Source organism: Hyla sarda, chromosome 1 (assembly GCF_029499605.1).
Source record: "Hyla sarda isolate aHylSar1 chromosome 1, aHylSar1.hap1, whole genome shotgun sequence".
In the NCBI taxonomy this organism is placed as follows: Eukaryota; Metazoa; Chordata; class Amphibia; order Anura; family Hylidae; genus Hyla; species Hyla sarda.
In genome coordinates, this window is record NC_079189.1 from 114,323,358 (window position 1) to 114,339,430 (window position 16,073).

General features: G+C 43.2%; 1 protein-coding gene across 1 annotated transcript in view; it reads right to left on the reverse strand.

Moving 5' to 3' along the window:
- Nucleotides 1–16,073, reverse strand: part of TENM3 (teneurin transmembrane protein 3) — a 2,657,329-nt gene that overhangs the window by 1,866,492 nt on the left and 774,764 nt on the right. Inside the window, exon 4 of the mRNA XM_056560421.1 lies at nt 9,052–9,137. The gene's annotated coding sequence lies outside the window, so the exon portion shown is untranslated. The remainder of the gene's footprint in view (nt 1–9,051; nt 9,138–16,073) is intronic.

Here is a 16,073-nt window from a genome sequence, read left to right on the forward strand (position 1 = left end):
GTTTTAATAATGCCACAGTTATGGCAACATGCAGTAACCTATGGTAACTAACAGCACACAGCAGATTGTATATGCTTTTTAACACTAAAATAAAGGTGCATAAAGTATCCCTTTCTGTTGCCTGTAGGTGTTAAAATACACACACAAGATGCAACTGCTTTTTCCAGGCACTCTAACAATTCCCTCTTTGTGTGAGTTGCAACAGGATTGGTGACGGTGTCTCAAAATAGCATAGAAACAATGAACAAAGAAATTGCTTTTATACACATTGAAAAGTAAAAAAAATAAATAAATTCTGCCTATTTTGGAGTTGCACAAAAGTTAGAGACTGTATCAAATACTAAAGTATTTGTAGATTGTGTGTAAACATTGAAAAATTGAAAAAAATTTTTTGGATGTACAGAAAACACAATGGCTTTTTCTAAGCATTCCAAAAAGTGTCCCTTTTGGGAGTTTTGGTGTCCCCAAATTGGCAAAGAAGAAAGGCTTTCATATGAAAAGTTGAAAAAAAAAACTATCCCTTTTTTAGAAGTCAGGAGTTGTCCAAAATGTTTCCCTTTATGAGAGTTATAACAGGGCAACAGGATAAGGGTCCAAAAATGTTAAAGTAGAAATAGCTTTCATATGAAAATTTGATATGTTTGATTTATGCATTGTTCATAATACAGGTCAGCCCATTGCTTTGCTCAGCTTTCTAGGTATTGTAATGTGATAGATTTTATGGGATTGTTCTGCAGTGACACTGATCCCTAGAAGTTGTACTGCACCAACAGAAGGTTGCTGTTTGAGGTCAGCCCACAGCTCAATGCTTTGCTCAGATTTCTTTCTGTTAGGTTTGTAAAAGCTTTCTGGGATCAGTAGTCCCACTGTGCAGTGCATATGGTTTTATCAGTCTCTGAAATCCACCCCTATGCTGATTGGCCTGAGAGCTGTATGTCACATAATGCAAGCAATGAATAACCTGGGGTTATGTGATCTTGCTGCTAGCTACAAACTATGCTGGGCTACCCTCAAGTAGGCCTGGTGCAAAGATTTTTGCCACTGTAGGCGAATGCTAATTTTGCCGTCCCTTGACCTCGCTCATTGGCTCTGCCCTTTGACACGCCCCACCTTACTACTGGGGTGAAACACTGTTAGGCGGGCGGATGTATGGAGGTGCGTGCAATGTCAGGATGCTGGACGGACCTTACCTTGGTGATCTTGCCTGTCTGCCTTGGAGGTGGCGCTGCCAGATGCAGATTATTATGTTGCTGGGGAGGGGGCAGAGAGGTTTTCTGGATGGTTGGGGGCTTCAGATGCTAGCTAACTTTATTGCTGCAGGCATTGCGGCGCCCCCATCAAGAGTGCGCTCTAGGCAGCTGCCTATTTTGCCTATAGGCAGAGCCTGCCCTCAAGTTATTTCAGTGTTCCTAGTACTCCCTCCATTGATTCAGGTGCCATATGTGTTTTACATCCTTTTTGCTACTATTACCACTGTAGTAGTAGTTTTAAAGCTTGGCAAGCTCTTGTCACCCTGAAGTTTTAGGCGAGATCGGGTTTGTTGGTGCACGACTCATTCATTTCTAATCCAGATTTTTCTGGATGAAATGTGTGATTCGTGAAACCTAGTAGATGCAGATGACAGGTACCTTGGAGAAAAATAGTGATCGCCAACCACCATTTCTGTCACTATCTGAAAATATATAATATACATTGATAACTGCTAATTAATGGTATAGATATTTTTTTAATCAGCTGTGAGATCTTTTGACTTTACAATGTATGCCAATAAGGGGTTATGATAAGGCATTGGCCGGGGGGCAGAGCAAGCTGCAGACTGGGTAGGAGTAACGGATCTTGTGCTCTTGTGAGGCGATGGGTATCTCCCTAGTTTTGGACCCCACTGAGGACCCTAATCACCCTGCAATTGATCCAGAACACATCCTGGTGCCACCAGAATCATTTTGACCCTTCTATCATCATTTTCAGACCAGGGACTCCAGAGCATGGCCACCCTCTACTACACCAAGGGAAAACAGCCTGAGGTGCTGGCTCCATCTTCCGTGGCTTCACATAAGGTGCGCTCCCCCTCCTTTACTTGTGGACCTAATTGTGGGAACAGACCTGTCTGATCATCCGCTCCTGTGCCCCTAAATAGGCAGGCCATTCTCCCTCCCTGTTAGTACTCCTCAGTGAGCTCTGCCCTTAGGCTGTACATGCGGGGACCGAAACTGTAAGACCTGCTATCCCTGACGCCCCCCCCGCACCTGTCTACTGACAGCAGAGCTGCCTCCACACAAAGCACCCGTCTCGGAGGCTGCAGGATTTGTGTTGACCCCATGCACAGACAGGTCCCTACAGCCTTGCACAGTCACCTAGGTGCTGACACTGCAGCTGGGCTTTTGCAATGTGCCCTTACTTAGATACCCATGCAACAACACTGCAATAGCATGCCAGGAGACCGCTCGCCTGTGTAGGAAAATAAAAACAGGGATGTCATGCTACAACTGGCTGGTCTCCAGAGAAATAAAACAGTGTAGGAGCTAAACTAAGGACTGGGTTAAGGTTACCATACCATAGGTTACCACAGGTAACTCCCAGGCTGATACACTGCTTGTTCAGCAGGCTCTCCCTCGCAGCTGCTTGCTTTCCCCCTACCACGTACAGTTTGACAGCCTGCCATCACCTAGCCCTGTATCTAAATCAGGAGAACTCACACAAAAGTGCAGTTTGAATGTAACCTATACTGCGACAGACTCAGAGATTCATCACCTACCAAGCCACTGTCTCTGGTTCTTCTCAGTTCCATTGCTCACAGGGGTCTCTCAGAGAAAATATATCCCTAGCAACTACAGCCTCCCTTCTCAAGTGCTGTACTGCCACCTAACCACTTGGCAATGGTCATTCTCTAAAGATCCATCTGCTCAACTTTCCTATACATGCCTTTTCTAGATGAGCTATCCAGATTTTATCTGATCTATCTGATGATGGCGCTGTAGAGAAACATAATTTCCTGAAGGGACTGTTGTATGTCTGTTATAGCTACGCCAGTGTCCCCATCCATGCCAAATCTTAAGTAATGTTGCAAATGTTGGTTGAGGTTCCATAATGGTCCCTCCCAAATCCAGAATCAATTCTCCATACCGTAAAAAAGGCAGTATCATCATTTTCATTAAATGCTATGGTTCAACTGACTCTCGAAAATCCTCAGAAATGGCTACCTCACATGAGAAAGCATTAATGCCTAAGCTGCGCAAAGAAATGGAGGCTGATCGTGAGAGTCACTCCGAATAATTAGTGCTAAACAATGCACTGCCACTGTCTCGTACCTTCATGGACAGACTGCTCAGAACGACTCTAGAGACGGTTTTAGATATTTACAAGAACTAAAATCAGATATCAGACAGATCAGCAATAGAGTTGAAACTAGAATCTACACAATCTATCTGCTATTCTAATCTGCTAGAATCTACACAATCACATGTTGTGGCCTATACTGCAGCCTCCTTTACAGCCCAGGCATCTTGTCAAACACACCTCAACAAGGTAATCGATTGGCTTGAAGACCAAGACAACTGAGGTAGACAAAATAATCTGCAAATCAAAGGTCTCCCAGAATGTGTCTTGCCTGAATCTCTCAACTCCACATTGAAACTTATATTCATCCGCATTCTAGGGGACTCGCATCCCCTCGAAATCCAAATTGAGCGTGCCCACAGATCACTCCAAGCGAAACCTAAAGCCCAAGATCCTCCTCAAGATGTAATCTGCCATCTCCTGAACTCTTTAGTGAGGGATGAGATACTGAGGAAAGCCAGAACCACTCAAGAACTGAAGTTTGAATACGCCCCACAGGCTATATTTCAAGACCTTGCCCCGATCACCTTATCAAAGAGGGGAATACTACGACCACTCACAAAGCATCTGTGCTCAAGAAATATCATCTGCAGATGGCTCTTCCCCTTTGGTATTTCTTTCTTGGTGGAAGGCAGAAGATTCACCATTAGAGTTGGACAAGACCTGACTCCAGTTTTAGAGGCACTTGGACAAAGTGACATGGAGATTCCAGACGGGTCTGCGGTCACTGACCTGACTGATTTACCTACAATCACTCCCCCACACATACTGTGGGAAGGAGTGGGTGCTCAAAGACCACAAAAGAATAAAAAGAAGTCTAACAAGATGACCTCTAAACATATTGACATGATAAGGTGCTGGCCTTGATGGGAGCTTATTGTCAGGAAGTTTTCGTACAGTCTCTACATAAGCAAAACAATCATTCAAGAACAAACAATATATATGTATATATATCATTCAAGTACAAATACATATATATATATATATATATATATATATATATATATAGCTGAGTACCCAGCGTTGCCCGGTTTTTCCTTCCTAATCCTTGTTTTGGAGGAAAATCTACAGAGGAAGCTTTTGACTTCATATCCCGTCCTCATATCTTGTTGTCATATCCCAACCCCATAACTCGACCTCCTATCTCGACCTCCTATCCCGACCTCCTATCCCGAGCTCCTTTCCCGACCTCCTTTCCCTTCCTCCTATCTCGACCTCCTATCTCGACCTCCTATTCCGACCTCCTATCCCGTCCTGATATCCTGTCCTCCCTTCCCATCCTTATAGCCCGTCCTCATATCCCATCCTCAAATCCAGACCTCCTATCCCATCCTCCTATCCAGACCTCCTATCCCGACCTCCTATCTCAACGTCCTATCCCGACCTCATATCCCGTCCTCATATCCCATCCTCATATCCCATCCTCCTATCCCGACCTCCTATCCAGACCTCCTATCCCGACTTCCTATCCCGTCCTCATATCTCAACCTCATATCTCGACCTCCTATCTCAACCTCCTATCCCGACCTCCTATCCCGACCTCATATCCTGTCCTCCTTTCCCGTCCTCATATCCCATTCTCATATCCCGTCCTCATATCCTGTCCTCCTATCCCAACCTCCTATCCCGTCCTCCTATCCCGACCTCCTATCTTGACCTCCTATCCCGACCCCATATCCCGTCCTCATATCCCATCCTCATATCCTGTCCTCATATCTCAACCTCCTATCTCGACCTTCTATCCCAACCTCCTATCCTGTCCTCCTTTCCCGTCCTCCTATCTTGACCTCCTATCCCAACCTCCTATCTCGACCTCCTATCCCGACCTCCTATCCCGTCCTCATATCCCGTCCTCATATCCCATCCTCCTATCTCGACCTCCTATCCTGACCTCCTATCCCGACCCGTAATATGTGTACCAGGTATTGAAATATCTCCAGTCGTATGAAAGTTATGTGGGAACAAACATTTCCCATTGTTTTGCATGTGACTTTAAACAAAAACTCAGACCCTCACAATTGGGGGTGGTTAAGGTTAAATGAACTATCCTATATTTTAAGTGGACATATAAGTAACATGTGACCAAGTATTATCGAAATACCTCAAGCCATTTGGAAGTTATGCAGTAACATATATTTTCCATAGACTTGTATGGAACTTAAAACAAAAAACCCCACCCTGGCAAATGGGGGTGAGTAAGGGTTAAATTACATATCCTATGTTTGTTGTTGACATATAAGTAACATGTGTGCCAAGTTTCATGTTGATATCTTTAGCTGTTTGGATGTGATGCTGGAACATACACACATAAACACACACATTGAGTAGAGTACCAGGCATTGCCCATTATTTCCATCCTAATCCTTGTTGTGGATGAAAATCTACAGAGGAAGCTTTTGACTTCATATCCCATCCTCATATCTTGTTGTCATATCCCAACCCCATATCTCGACCTCCTATTTCAACCTCCTTTCCTGACCTCCTATCCCGACTTCCTATCCTGACCTCCTATTCCGACTTCCTATCTCGACCTCCTATCCCGACCTCCTATCCCGTCCTCATATCCTGTCCTCCTTTCCCGTCCTCACATCCCATCCTTATATCTCAACCTCCTATCTCGACCTCCTATCTCAATTTCCTATCTCGACCTCCTATCGTGACCTCCTATCCCGATCTCCTATCCCATTCTCCTTTCCTGTCCTCATATCTCGACCTCATATCTCGACCTTCTATCTCGACCTCCTATCCCAACCTCCTATCTCGACCTCCTATCCTGACCTCCTATCTCGACCTCCTATCCCGACCTCCTATCCCGACCTCCTATCCTGTCCTCTTATCCCGTCCTCCTATCCTGTTCTCCTATTCCGTCCTCATATCCTGTCCTCCTATGTCGACCGCCTATCTCTACCGCCTATCTCGACCTCCTATCTCGACCTCCTATCCCAACCACCTATCCCGACCTCCTATCCCATCCTCATATCCTGTCCTCATATCTCAAGCTCCTATCTTGACCTCCTATCTCTACCTCCAATTCCGATCTCCTATTCCATCCTCCTTTCCCGTCCTCATATCTTGACCTCCTATCTCAACCTCCTATCCCGACCTCCTATCCCGTCCTCCTTTCCTGTTCTCATATCTCGACCTCCTATCCCGACCTCCTATTCTGTCCTCATATTCCGACCTCCTATCTAGACCTCCTATCCCGACCTCTGATCCCATCCTCCTTTCCCATCCTCATATCTCGACCTCCTATCTCGACCTCCTATCCCAACCTCCTATCTCGACCTCCTATGCCGACCTCCTATCTCGTCCTCCTATCCTGTCCTCCTATTCCATCCTCATATCCCGTCCTCCTATCTCGACTGCCTATCTCAACCGCCTATTTTGACCTCCTATCTCGACCTCCCATCCCGACCTCCTATCCCAACCTCTTATCCCGACCTCCTATCCTGTCCTCATATCCCGTCCTCATATCTCAAGCTCCTATCTTGACCTCCTATCTTGACCTCCTATCTCGACCTCCTATCCAGAACTCCTATCCCATACTCCTTTCCCGTCCTCATTTATTGACCTCCTATGTCAACCTCCTATCCCGACCTCCTATCCAGTCCTGCTTTCCCGTCCTCATATCTCAACCTCCTATCCGACCTCCTATCCTGACCTCCTATTCCGTCCTCATATCCCGACTTCCTAAAAATTTGTGAAATCGCGAAGTGCCGATATTCTGGTAAAAATTAGCATTTCGAATATTGGCACTCAACACTATAAATTACATCACAATACACTATATTCTTTTACATGAGGTTTCGGAATGGGATGCTCTTTTTGTTAGAGGTAGTATTTATTAATTTTTTAAGGGTTATTATTTTTCATATACATTTTTTTATTTACATCCAAATTATATGAATATTAATGACTTTGAGACCTGTACATTCCTTTGCTGTGACTGTGGCATAGGTCTGATAGTATCGCCTTTTCATTGGGGTGCTTTCATTTGGATCATGATGACTGGACCCAGACCAGATAATTTTAGTAGAAAGATGATACCCAGCACTCACCAGTAATGCACAGTGAAGATTTATCATGCCATAGTGTAGTGCAAGGACACATTTTGGCGTGGGAGCCTTCCTCAGCTGTCTGCCTAGGCTCCCATGCCGAAACGTGTCCTTGTACTACACTATGGCATAATAAATCTTCCCTTTGCACTACTGGTGAGTGCTGGGTATCATCTTTTTTTTTTTTTCCTGTCGCTTTACCCTACCTTGTGCACAACCACAAATTCCATGGAAGTGTCCACACATCCCTACAGAGAATGTTAGTGACACGCAGAGTTGGGCACTGTTCTGCAGCTGAGGACCTGGGTTCACAGTAATCCTGTAGGATAGTTTTCAGGTCTGACAGCAATTAAGTGCTTGTGGTCTGGTGATTTCTGACATGAACCAGTCAGGCCAAGGTGAAGACTCTCAGCCAGAGGTTAATGGTTACAGCTAGATCTGGACACTCCATGCAGCAGAAATGGCGGACTATATACAGTAGCTCTGCTAACTGGTAGACTATTACCTGCCATAAATGTATATTCTTTTATCAAACAAGGTTAACTTTGCCCCTATTAATTAAGTCAAAGTTCTTGCTCTGCATATTTTGCAAGACAGAAGTAAAAATGCGTTAGTTTTTTCCCATGTATTCATTTTTTTCACGATAAAGAACAACATATCTACCACATTAGACACTAGGGGCTAAGATGTTAACTTATATGTCGTTTTCCATTGTGTAAAATGATGGAAATAGGTGTTATAACTGGAAATATGATTATAAAGACCTAAAAAAAACACTAATATCTAGAATTATAAACAACATCCAAAATGCAAATCATTTTTATATACCTTGTATAAGATTTTTACCCATTCTTAGGTTCCATGTAGGAAAATAGTTTGCTATACTTGAATGAGAGAATACATAGTAAATATGCATATAAGTATGTTTATCCAGAATATCATTCTTTTTTTCTTTATTTTTTTTTATTTTATTTTTTTTTTTTTTTTTAAGATTAGAATAATGTAAGGAAAATATTAATAAAATAAATTAAAGTTTTAAATACTGTTTTCTTTTTCTCTTCTCGTGGAGCAGTCAGTACTCAGTAGACCAGTTAAAAGAAATGTTAGATATTCAGGTCATTGTGCATGACTTTTTTTTTTTTAAACAACTATCACTTCTGCTTCTTTCCACATAATAGATTTTAACTATTTACATATTTCTGTGCATAACATATTTATACAACGTAGAAAAACATCTATACCAAATTGTGAAATATCTGTATAAAACATTATTTCTGTGCCAACTTCCTTAGAAATTACATTTCTTTAGAAATCACATATTTAACCTTTTAATGATATATCTCCCTTGAATCATTTCAGGTTTCTGACAAAATAGTCAGCATTGAATGTGATTGGTATCATAAGCTCCAAACTTCTAAAACACTCTCACTGATCAGAATTAGAGTAGTGAGTGTTGATATAATAATAATAATAATAATAATAATCCTCAACATCATCATCACTGTCATCATAATCATAAATAATAATTATAATAATAGTAATGATAATAATAATAATAATAATAATATTAATGATGATGATTATTATTATTATTATTATTATTATTATTACTATTATTATTAGCATCATAAAAAAGGATTTTTAAAAGTATGGTACTCACCACTATATAAAGCCTCTCTTGATAATGAAGAGTAGTTGTAGTCCAGATAAGTTAAAAACAATATTGCTGATGATGAAGAAATTGTCCTAAGAAAAATGATTAAATAGACTTGAAATTCATCCACTATACATGTACAAAACCAAAAAGAATAACATTCTGCAATGTGTAAGATAAATGGATGTTTAAGAAATCATATCCTTCATTATTGTCTTGTATTTACCATGATTAAATCATGAGAAATATATTAGTCTTGCTTAATCGGTGGCATTCGTGAATTAGCTCGGTGAACATCCCTAATGGGGCCAAGCATCCATTACTGCCTCTTCAATTTCTTTTTGTGTCTTTTGTCTAAAACTATCCTGTCTGTTTAAAATGGAGGCACTTTACACCAAATAAATAATTAAATGAGAGACTGTCTGTTAGTGGAGTCCCTTATCTTTTTGATGGATGCAATTGCTTTCCATCTTTTTAAAACTGTGGAAGTCAAGAGACTATGGTGCATGTGTATCAATATAGGTTAGCAACCTATGACATGTAGGTATATGAGATTAAAATATATAAGAAATAAATACATTAAAAATACATTCATAAATAACATATACATAAAAGATAATGGATTTTTGATATCCTTGTCCCCTTATTCACACACATGATCTTACAGCAAAATCTCGATATTGAGGACATGTTTATTTAAAAGAATACATTGAGTATGTGTGTACACATGTACTACAGATATATTAATACTTATTAGAATGTAGTCACAAATAGCAGATTAATTACAAAAATTTCTATCGCTCCTCCTGCAGCTCCTGTAGCTGCTTGCCTATTCTTATTCCATTTGATGTAACTGTGCTTTTGATGTCCTAATAAACTCCCTCAATGTTTTGCTGACATAAAGGGTGAGTGCTATTGTCTTCTTTTTCTTCTTTTTCCTGGACCTATGTTTCAGAAGAGTGCACCCCCTGGTTTAGCTACTAGCATGGACATCTCTATAGAGTATCCTAAATACAAGATCCTGTCTATCCACATTTCAGTGCTAAGTTTCTCCCCTTTCCTACAAAAATTTCAGTGACTTGAGAACAGGTTTAGTTCAATGATTGATGTTAATTTGAGGGCAAACAAATGGATTTCTGCAAGATCAATAGATACATGGAACAGTAACAAAATGTTTAACAACAAATCCATAACATCTAAATTTACTCTTGGCCTATGTTCCTACTAAGATTTTTTGTCCATAGTTTTAGCTTAATTCAGGTTTGTCTTTTTTTATGCTATAACTTAAAATAATCTTTTCAGTTGTCTTTTGATGGGAATCAATTTTTTTTTTATTTGTACATGGCTTTAACCCCTTTGGGACACCGCCCGTAATGGCCTTAAAAAACACAGGCAATTTTATTTTTGCATTTTCATTTTTTCCTTCTCTCCTAAAAACCAAAACTTTTTCATTTCTCCATCCACAGATCCAAGTGAGGGTTTGTTTTTTGTGCAACCAATTGTCCTTTGTAAAAACATCACTCATTTTACCATAAAAGGTATAGCAAAAACAAAAATACATAATTTTTGTGGGGAAATTGTAAAGAAAAAAAACTGATTTTGGAAGGTTTTGTTTTCACTGAATGATAAATACGACATGTTTTCTGTGGGTCAAAACAATTAAAATGATATCTGTGTTTATATTATTGTACTGCATTTAAAAAAAATTAACTTCTTTTTTTTTTTTTTACAAAATAAGTTTGCTTAAAGGAGAACTCCAGAATTAAAAAAAAATGTTCCCCATACTGCCAGCAGTAAAAAAAAATAAAGGTGTACATACCTTCCTAAGCTCCGTCGGGGCATCCGGTAACCGTCTTCGGTCTCCGCTGTGATCCTCTTCCTGGTTGCCGGTGGTCGTAGAGTCTTACTGCGCTCAGCCAATCACCAGCCGCAGCAAAGTCCTGACTCAGCCGGCAATAGACTGAGCGGTAGTGTGACGTTTTCGGCCCTGGCAGCAGGTGCCGGTGTAGTGAAGAATTTTGTGTCCTGAAGCGTTCTCACACCGCCGCTCAGCCTATCCGCAGCCGAGTCGGACTTCGCTGCGGCTGGTGATTGGCTGAGCGCAGTATGATTCTCCGACCACTGGCAACCAGGAAGTGGATCATGGTGGAGACCGGAGCCAGTTACCGGAGGCCCCGGGGGAGCGGAGGAAGGTATGTACATCTTTATTTTTTTTTACTGCCTGCAGTATGGGCAACAATTTTTATATTCTGGAGTTCTCCTTTAATCCTTTAAGGACCAAGCCCATTTTCACCTTAAGGAGCAAGCCAATTTTATTTTTCCTCTTTATCTTCAAAAATATGTAACTCTTTTATATTTTTATCCACAGTCTAGTATGATGCTTATTTTTTGCACGACCAGTTGTCCTTTGTAATGACACCACTCATTTTACCATAAAATGTATGGCACAACCAAAAAAATACTATTTGTGTGGGGAAATTCAGTTTTGCTAATTTTTGGAAGGTTTTGTTTTCACGCCGTGCAATTTACTGTAAAAACGACATATGTTATTTATTCTGTGGGTCAATATGATTAAAATTATACCCATGATTACATACTGTTATGCCGAGCGCTCCAGCAAATTGCCCAACAAGGACAGCAGCTGTTGCAGTTGACCGCCACGTTACAGCAACTTCTGCCACTGCTACAGCAGCAACCATCTCCTCCGCCAGCTCCTGCACCTCCTCCGCAGCGAGTGGCCGCTCCTAGCCTTCGCTTGTCCCTGCCGGACAAGTTTGATGGGGACTCCCGACTCTGCCGTGGCTTCTTGTCTCAATGTTCCCTGCATATGGAGATGTTGTCGGACCAATTTCCTTCAGAACGGTCTAAGGTGGCGTTCGTAGTGAGTCTTCTATCTGGAAAGGCTTTGTCTTGGGCCACACCGCTCTGGGACCGCAATGATCCTGCCACAGCCACTGTCCAGTCCTTCTTCGCTGAAGTCCGTAGTGTCTTCGAGGAACCAGCCCGAGCTTCTTCTGCCGAGACTGCCCTGCTGAACCTGGTCCAGGGTAATTCTTCAGTAGGCGAGTACGCCATCCAATTTCGTACTCTCGCTTCCGAATTATCTTGGAATAACGAGGCTCTCTGCGCCACCTTTAAAAAAGGCCTATCCAGTAACATCAAGGATGTGCTGGCCGCACGAGAGAGTCCTGCCAACCTGCAAGAACTTATCCATTTGGCCACCCGCATTGACATGCGTTTTTCTGAGAGAAACCAGGAGCTCCGCCAGGAAAAAGACCTTGATCTCTGGGCACCTCTCTCACAGTATCCTTTGCAATCTACCCCTGTGCCTCCTGCCGAGGAGGCTATGCAAATGGATCGGTCTTGCCTGACCCTTGAAGAGAGGTCTCGCCATAGGGATAACAATTTATGTCTGTACTGCGCCAGTACCGAACACTTCTTGGTGGATTGCCCTATTCGCCCTCCACATCTGGGAAACGCACGCACGCACCCAGCTCACGTGGGTGTGGCGTCTCTTGGTACGAAGTCTGCTTCTCCACGTCTCACTGTGCCCGTGCGGATTTCTCCTTCTGCCAACTCTTCTTTCTCTGCCACGGCCTTCTTGGACTCTGGTTCTTCTGGAAATTTTATTCTGGCCTCTTTGGTGAATAAGTTCTGCATCCCGTTGACCCGTCTCGTCAAGCCGCTCTACATTTCCTCAGTCAACGGAGTTAAGTTGGACTGCACCATGCGTTACCGCACAGAACCCCTCTTAATGTGCATTGGACCCCATCACGAAAAGATTGAATTGTTCGTCCTTCCCAACTGTAGCTCTGAAGTCCTCCTTGGTCTGCCATGGCTCCAGCATCATTCTCCCACCCTTGACTGGACCACCGGGGAGATCAAGAATTGGGGCCCTGCTTGCCGCAAGAAATGCCTCACGTCTCCTCCCAGTCCCGTCAGGCAAGCCTCGGTGCCTTCTCCTACACCTGGTCTCCCCAAAGCCTATCAGGACTATGCTTTGCCTCCTCATAGCCCCTGTCCTGGTAACACTCTGCCCCGTGCCAAGCTTCACCCCCTGCCCTCCCTCCCCATTCCCACTCCTGCTGAACTGCCTGCATTTGATGTGGAAACCCTACAATCGCTCCCAGTGTCCTCGTCCCACGTGAAGCAATTGCCGGACAAAAAAAGGGGGAGACCTAAGGGGGGGGGTACTGTTACGCCGAGCGCTTCGGGTCCCTGCTCCTCCCCGGAGCGCTCACGGCGTTTCTCTCTCTGCAGCACCCCGGTCAGACCCGCTGACCGGGAGCGCTGCACTGACACTGCCGGCGAGGATGCGATTGGCATAGCGGGACGCGCCCGCTCGCGAATCGCATCCCAAGTCACTCACCTGTCCCAGCCCCCGGCTGTCATGTCCTGGCGCGTGTGGCTCCACTCCTTAGGGCGCGCGTGCGCCAGCTCTCTAAGATTTAAAGGGCCAGTGCACCAATGATTGGTGCCTGGCCCAATCAGCCTAATTAGCTTCCACCTGCTCCCTGGCTATATTACCTCACTTCCCCTGCACTTCCTTGCCGGATCTTGTTGCCTTGTGCCAGTGAAAGCGTTTAGTGTTGTCCAAAGCCTGTGTTCCAGATCTCCTGCTATCCTTATTGACTACGAACCTTGCAGCCTGCCCCTACCTTCTGCTATGTCTGACCTTGCCTCTGTCTAGTCCTTCTGTCCCACGCCTTCTCAGCAGTCAGCGAGGTTGAGCCGTTGCCGGTGGATACAACCTGGTTGCTACCGCCGCAGCAGGACCATCCCACTTTGCGGCGGGCTCTGGTGAAAACCAGTAGCAACTCTAGAACCGGTCCACCGACACGGTCCACGCCAATCCCTCGCTGACACAGAGGATCCATATCCAGCCTGCCGAATCGTGACACATACTTTTTTATTATTGTTGCACTTAAAAAAAAATCCCTCTATTTTTACAACCTATAACTTTTTCATTTTTACGTATAAGCTGCGGTATGATGGCTATTTTTTGGCGCTGTGCTCTGTACTTTTTATTGATACCACATTTGTGTATATAAATTACATTATAAATACTTTTAAATACTTTTATTACATTTTTTATAAATTTTTTTTGTAATAAAATGTGACAAAAAAAGCAACAATTTGAAACTTTTTTTTTTTGCGTTCAAGCTGTTCACCATACGGGATCATTAACATTATATTTTAATAGTTCGGACATTTACACATGTGGCAATATCAAATATGTTCATAAAAATATTTTTCTTTACACTTTTTTGGGATAAAATGGGGGAAAAGGGACATTTTACATTTTTATTGGGGGAGGGGATTTTTCTAATTTTTTTAACTTTACACTTTTACACTTTAATAGTCCCCATAGGGAATTATTTATAGCAATCAATTGATTGCTAATACTGTTCAGTGCTATGCACAGGGCATAGCACTGATCAGTGTTATCGGCTATCTTCTGCTCTGGTCTGCTCTATCTCAGACCAGAACAGAAGAATCCGGGAAGGCGGCGGAGGCAGGTGAGGGGACCTCCGGCCTCTATGTTAGCTGTGCCAAGGGTGATCAGCATGAAATGTAGCCACGCTGCCGCAAATGCTGTGATCTGTATTGATCACGGCATCTGAGGGGCTAATGGCAGACATTTGCTTGATCGCGGATGTAGGCAATTACTGGCAGGTCCCTGGCTGCTATCAGCAGCCGGGACCTGCCGCACATGACCTGAACATCGCTCTGATGCTCGCGGTCATGCACAGGACGTAAATGTACATCCTGGTGCACGAAGTACCGCTGCACCAGGACATACATTTACGTCCTTGGTTGTTAAGGGGTTAAAATTGCCCTATTTTGATCACCTATTACTTTCTAATTTTTCTGCATATGGGGCTTTTTGAGGGCTCGATTTTGTCCTGTCATCTGTAGGTTTTATCTATATTACTTTTGAATATATATGTGACTTTTTAATTGTGGGATCATTAACATTTTATTATGATAGTTTGAACATGGGGCCAAAAAGGGGCCATTAAAATTTTTATTGAGGGAGGGGCTTTTTCACAAACTTTTCTCTACTACTTTTTTTTTTACACTTTTTATGTAACCATAGGGGACTATGGTTATTAATTATTAGATTGCTAATGCTGTTCAGTGCTATGCATATGCATAGCACTGATCAGAATTATCGGCAATCTACTTCCCCGGTCTGCTGGAAGGCAGACCAGAGAAGAACATGTCAAGAGAGTGGTGGAGGCAGGTGAGGAGACCTCCTCTCACCATCTTGGATGATCAGATCCATTAAAATGCCCGCATTGCTGCAGATGCCATGATCAGTATTGATCATGGCATCTGAGGGCTAAATGGCGGACATCTGCACAATAACAGAAGCAGTGCTGGCATTATGTATAGGATGTCAATGTATGTCCTGATGCATCTAGTACCAGAACACCAGGACATACATTTACATCCTACATTAACATTGAGAGAGAGTGCAATTTTGGGTGTAGTACACAGCAACTGTGTGCTGTAGCACTGGTGAGTACAATAACTGAAAAGCTAATAGTAGCCAGCCAGTTAGGGTGAGCAGAGCACTAAAAGCATTTTGTCCTCTATTAAGTGTAACATGTGAGTACATCTAAGTGGTGTACCATTTTGATCCTGTTAAAGTCTTAAGGGTCTAGATACTGTAAAAGGCCAGGCAAAAGTACACACCTGCTGGTGTTGTAGACAAATACTGTTTTAAGCGTAGTGGAGCGCTGTAACACTTGTGCTCTGGCCGGACACGCTGGCCATGAGCACTCTCTGCTTTTGTCCCCGCTGCCGGCAGGGTTGAGATTTGCATTGCGGGACACGCCCGCATGTGAATCCCAGCCCGTCACTCACCTCCCTCATCTTCTGCGTCTCCGTGTCACACGTGCCGGAGTTCTTTTACTTAAAGGGACAGTGCTCAATTAATCAAGTGTCTTCACCTGTCCCTTGTCCTTAAATATCAGCTCCTCCCTTGTTTCCCTGATGGATCTTTGGTTACCTTGTGTCAT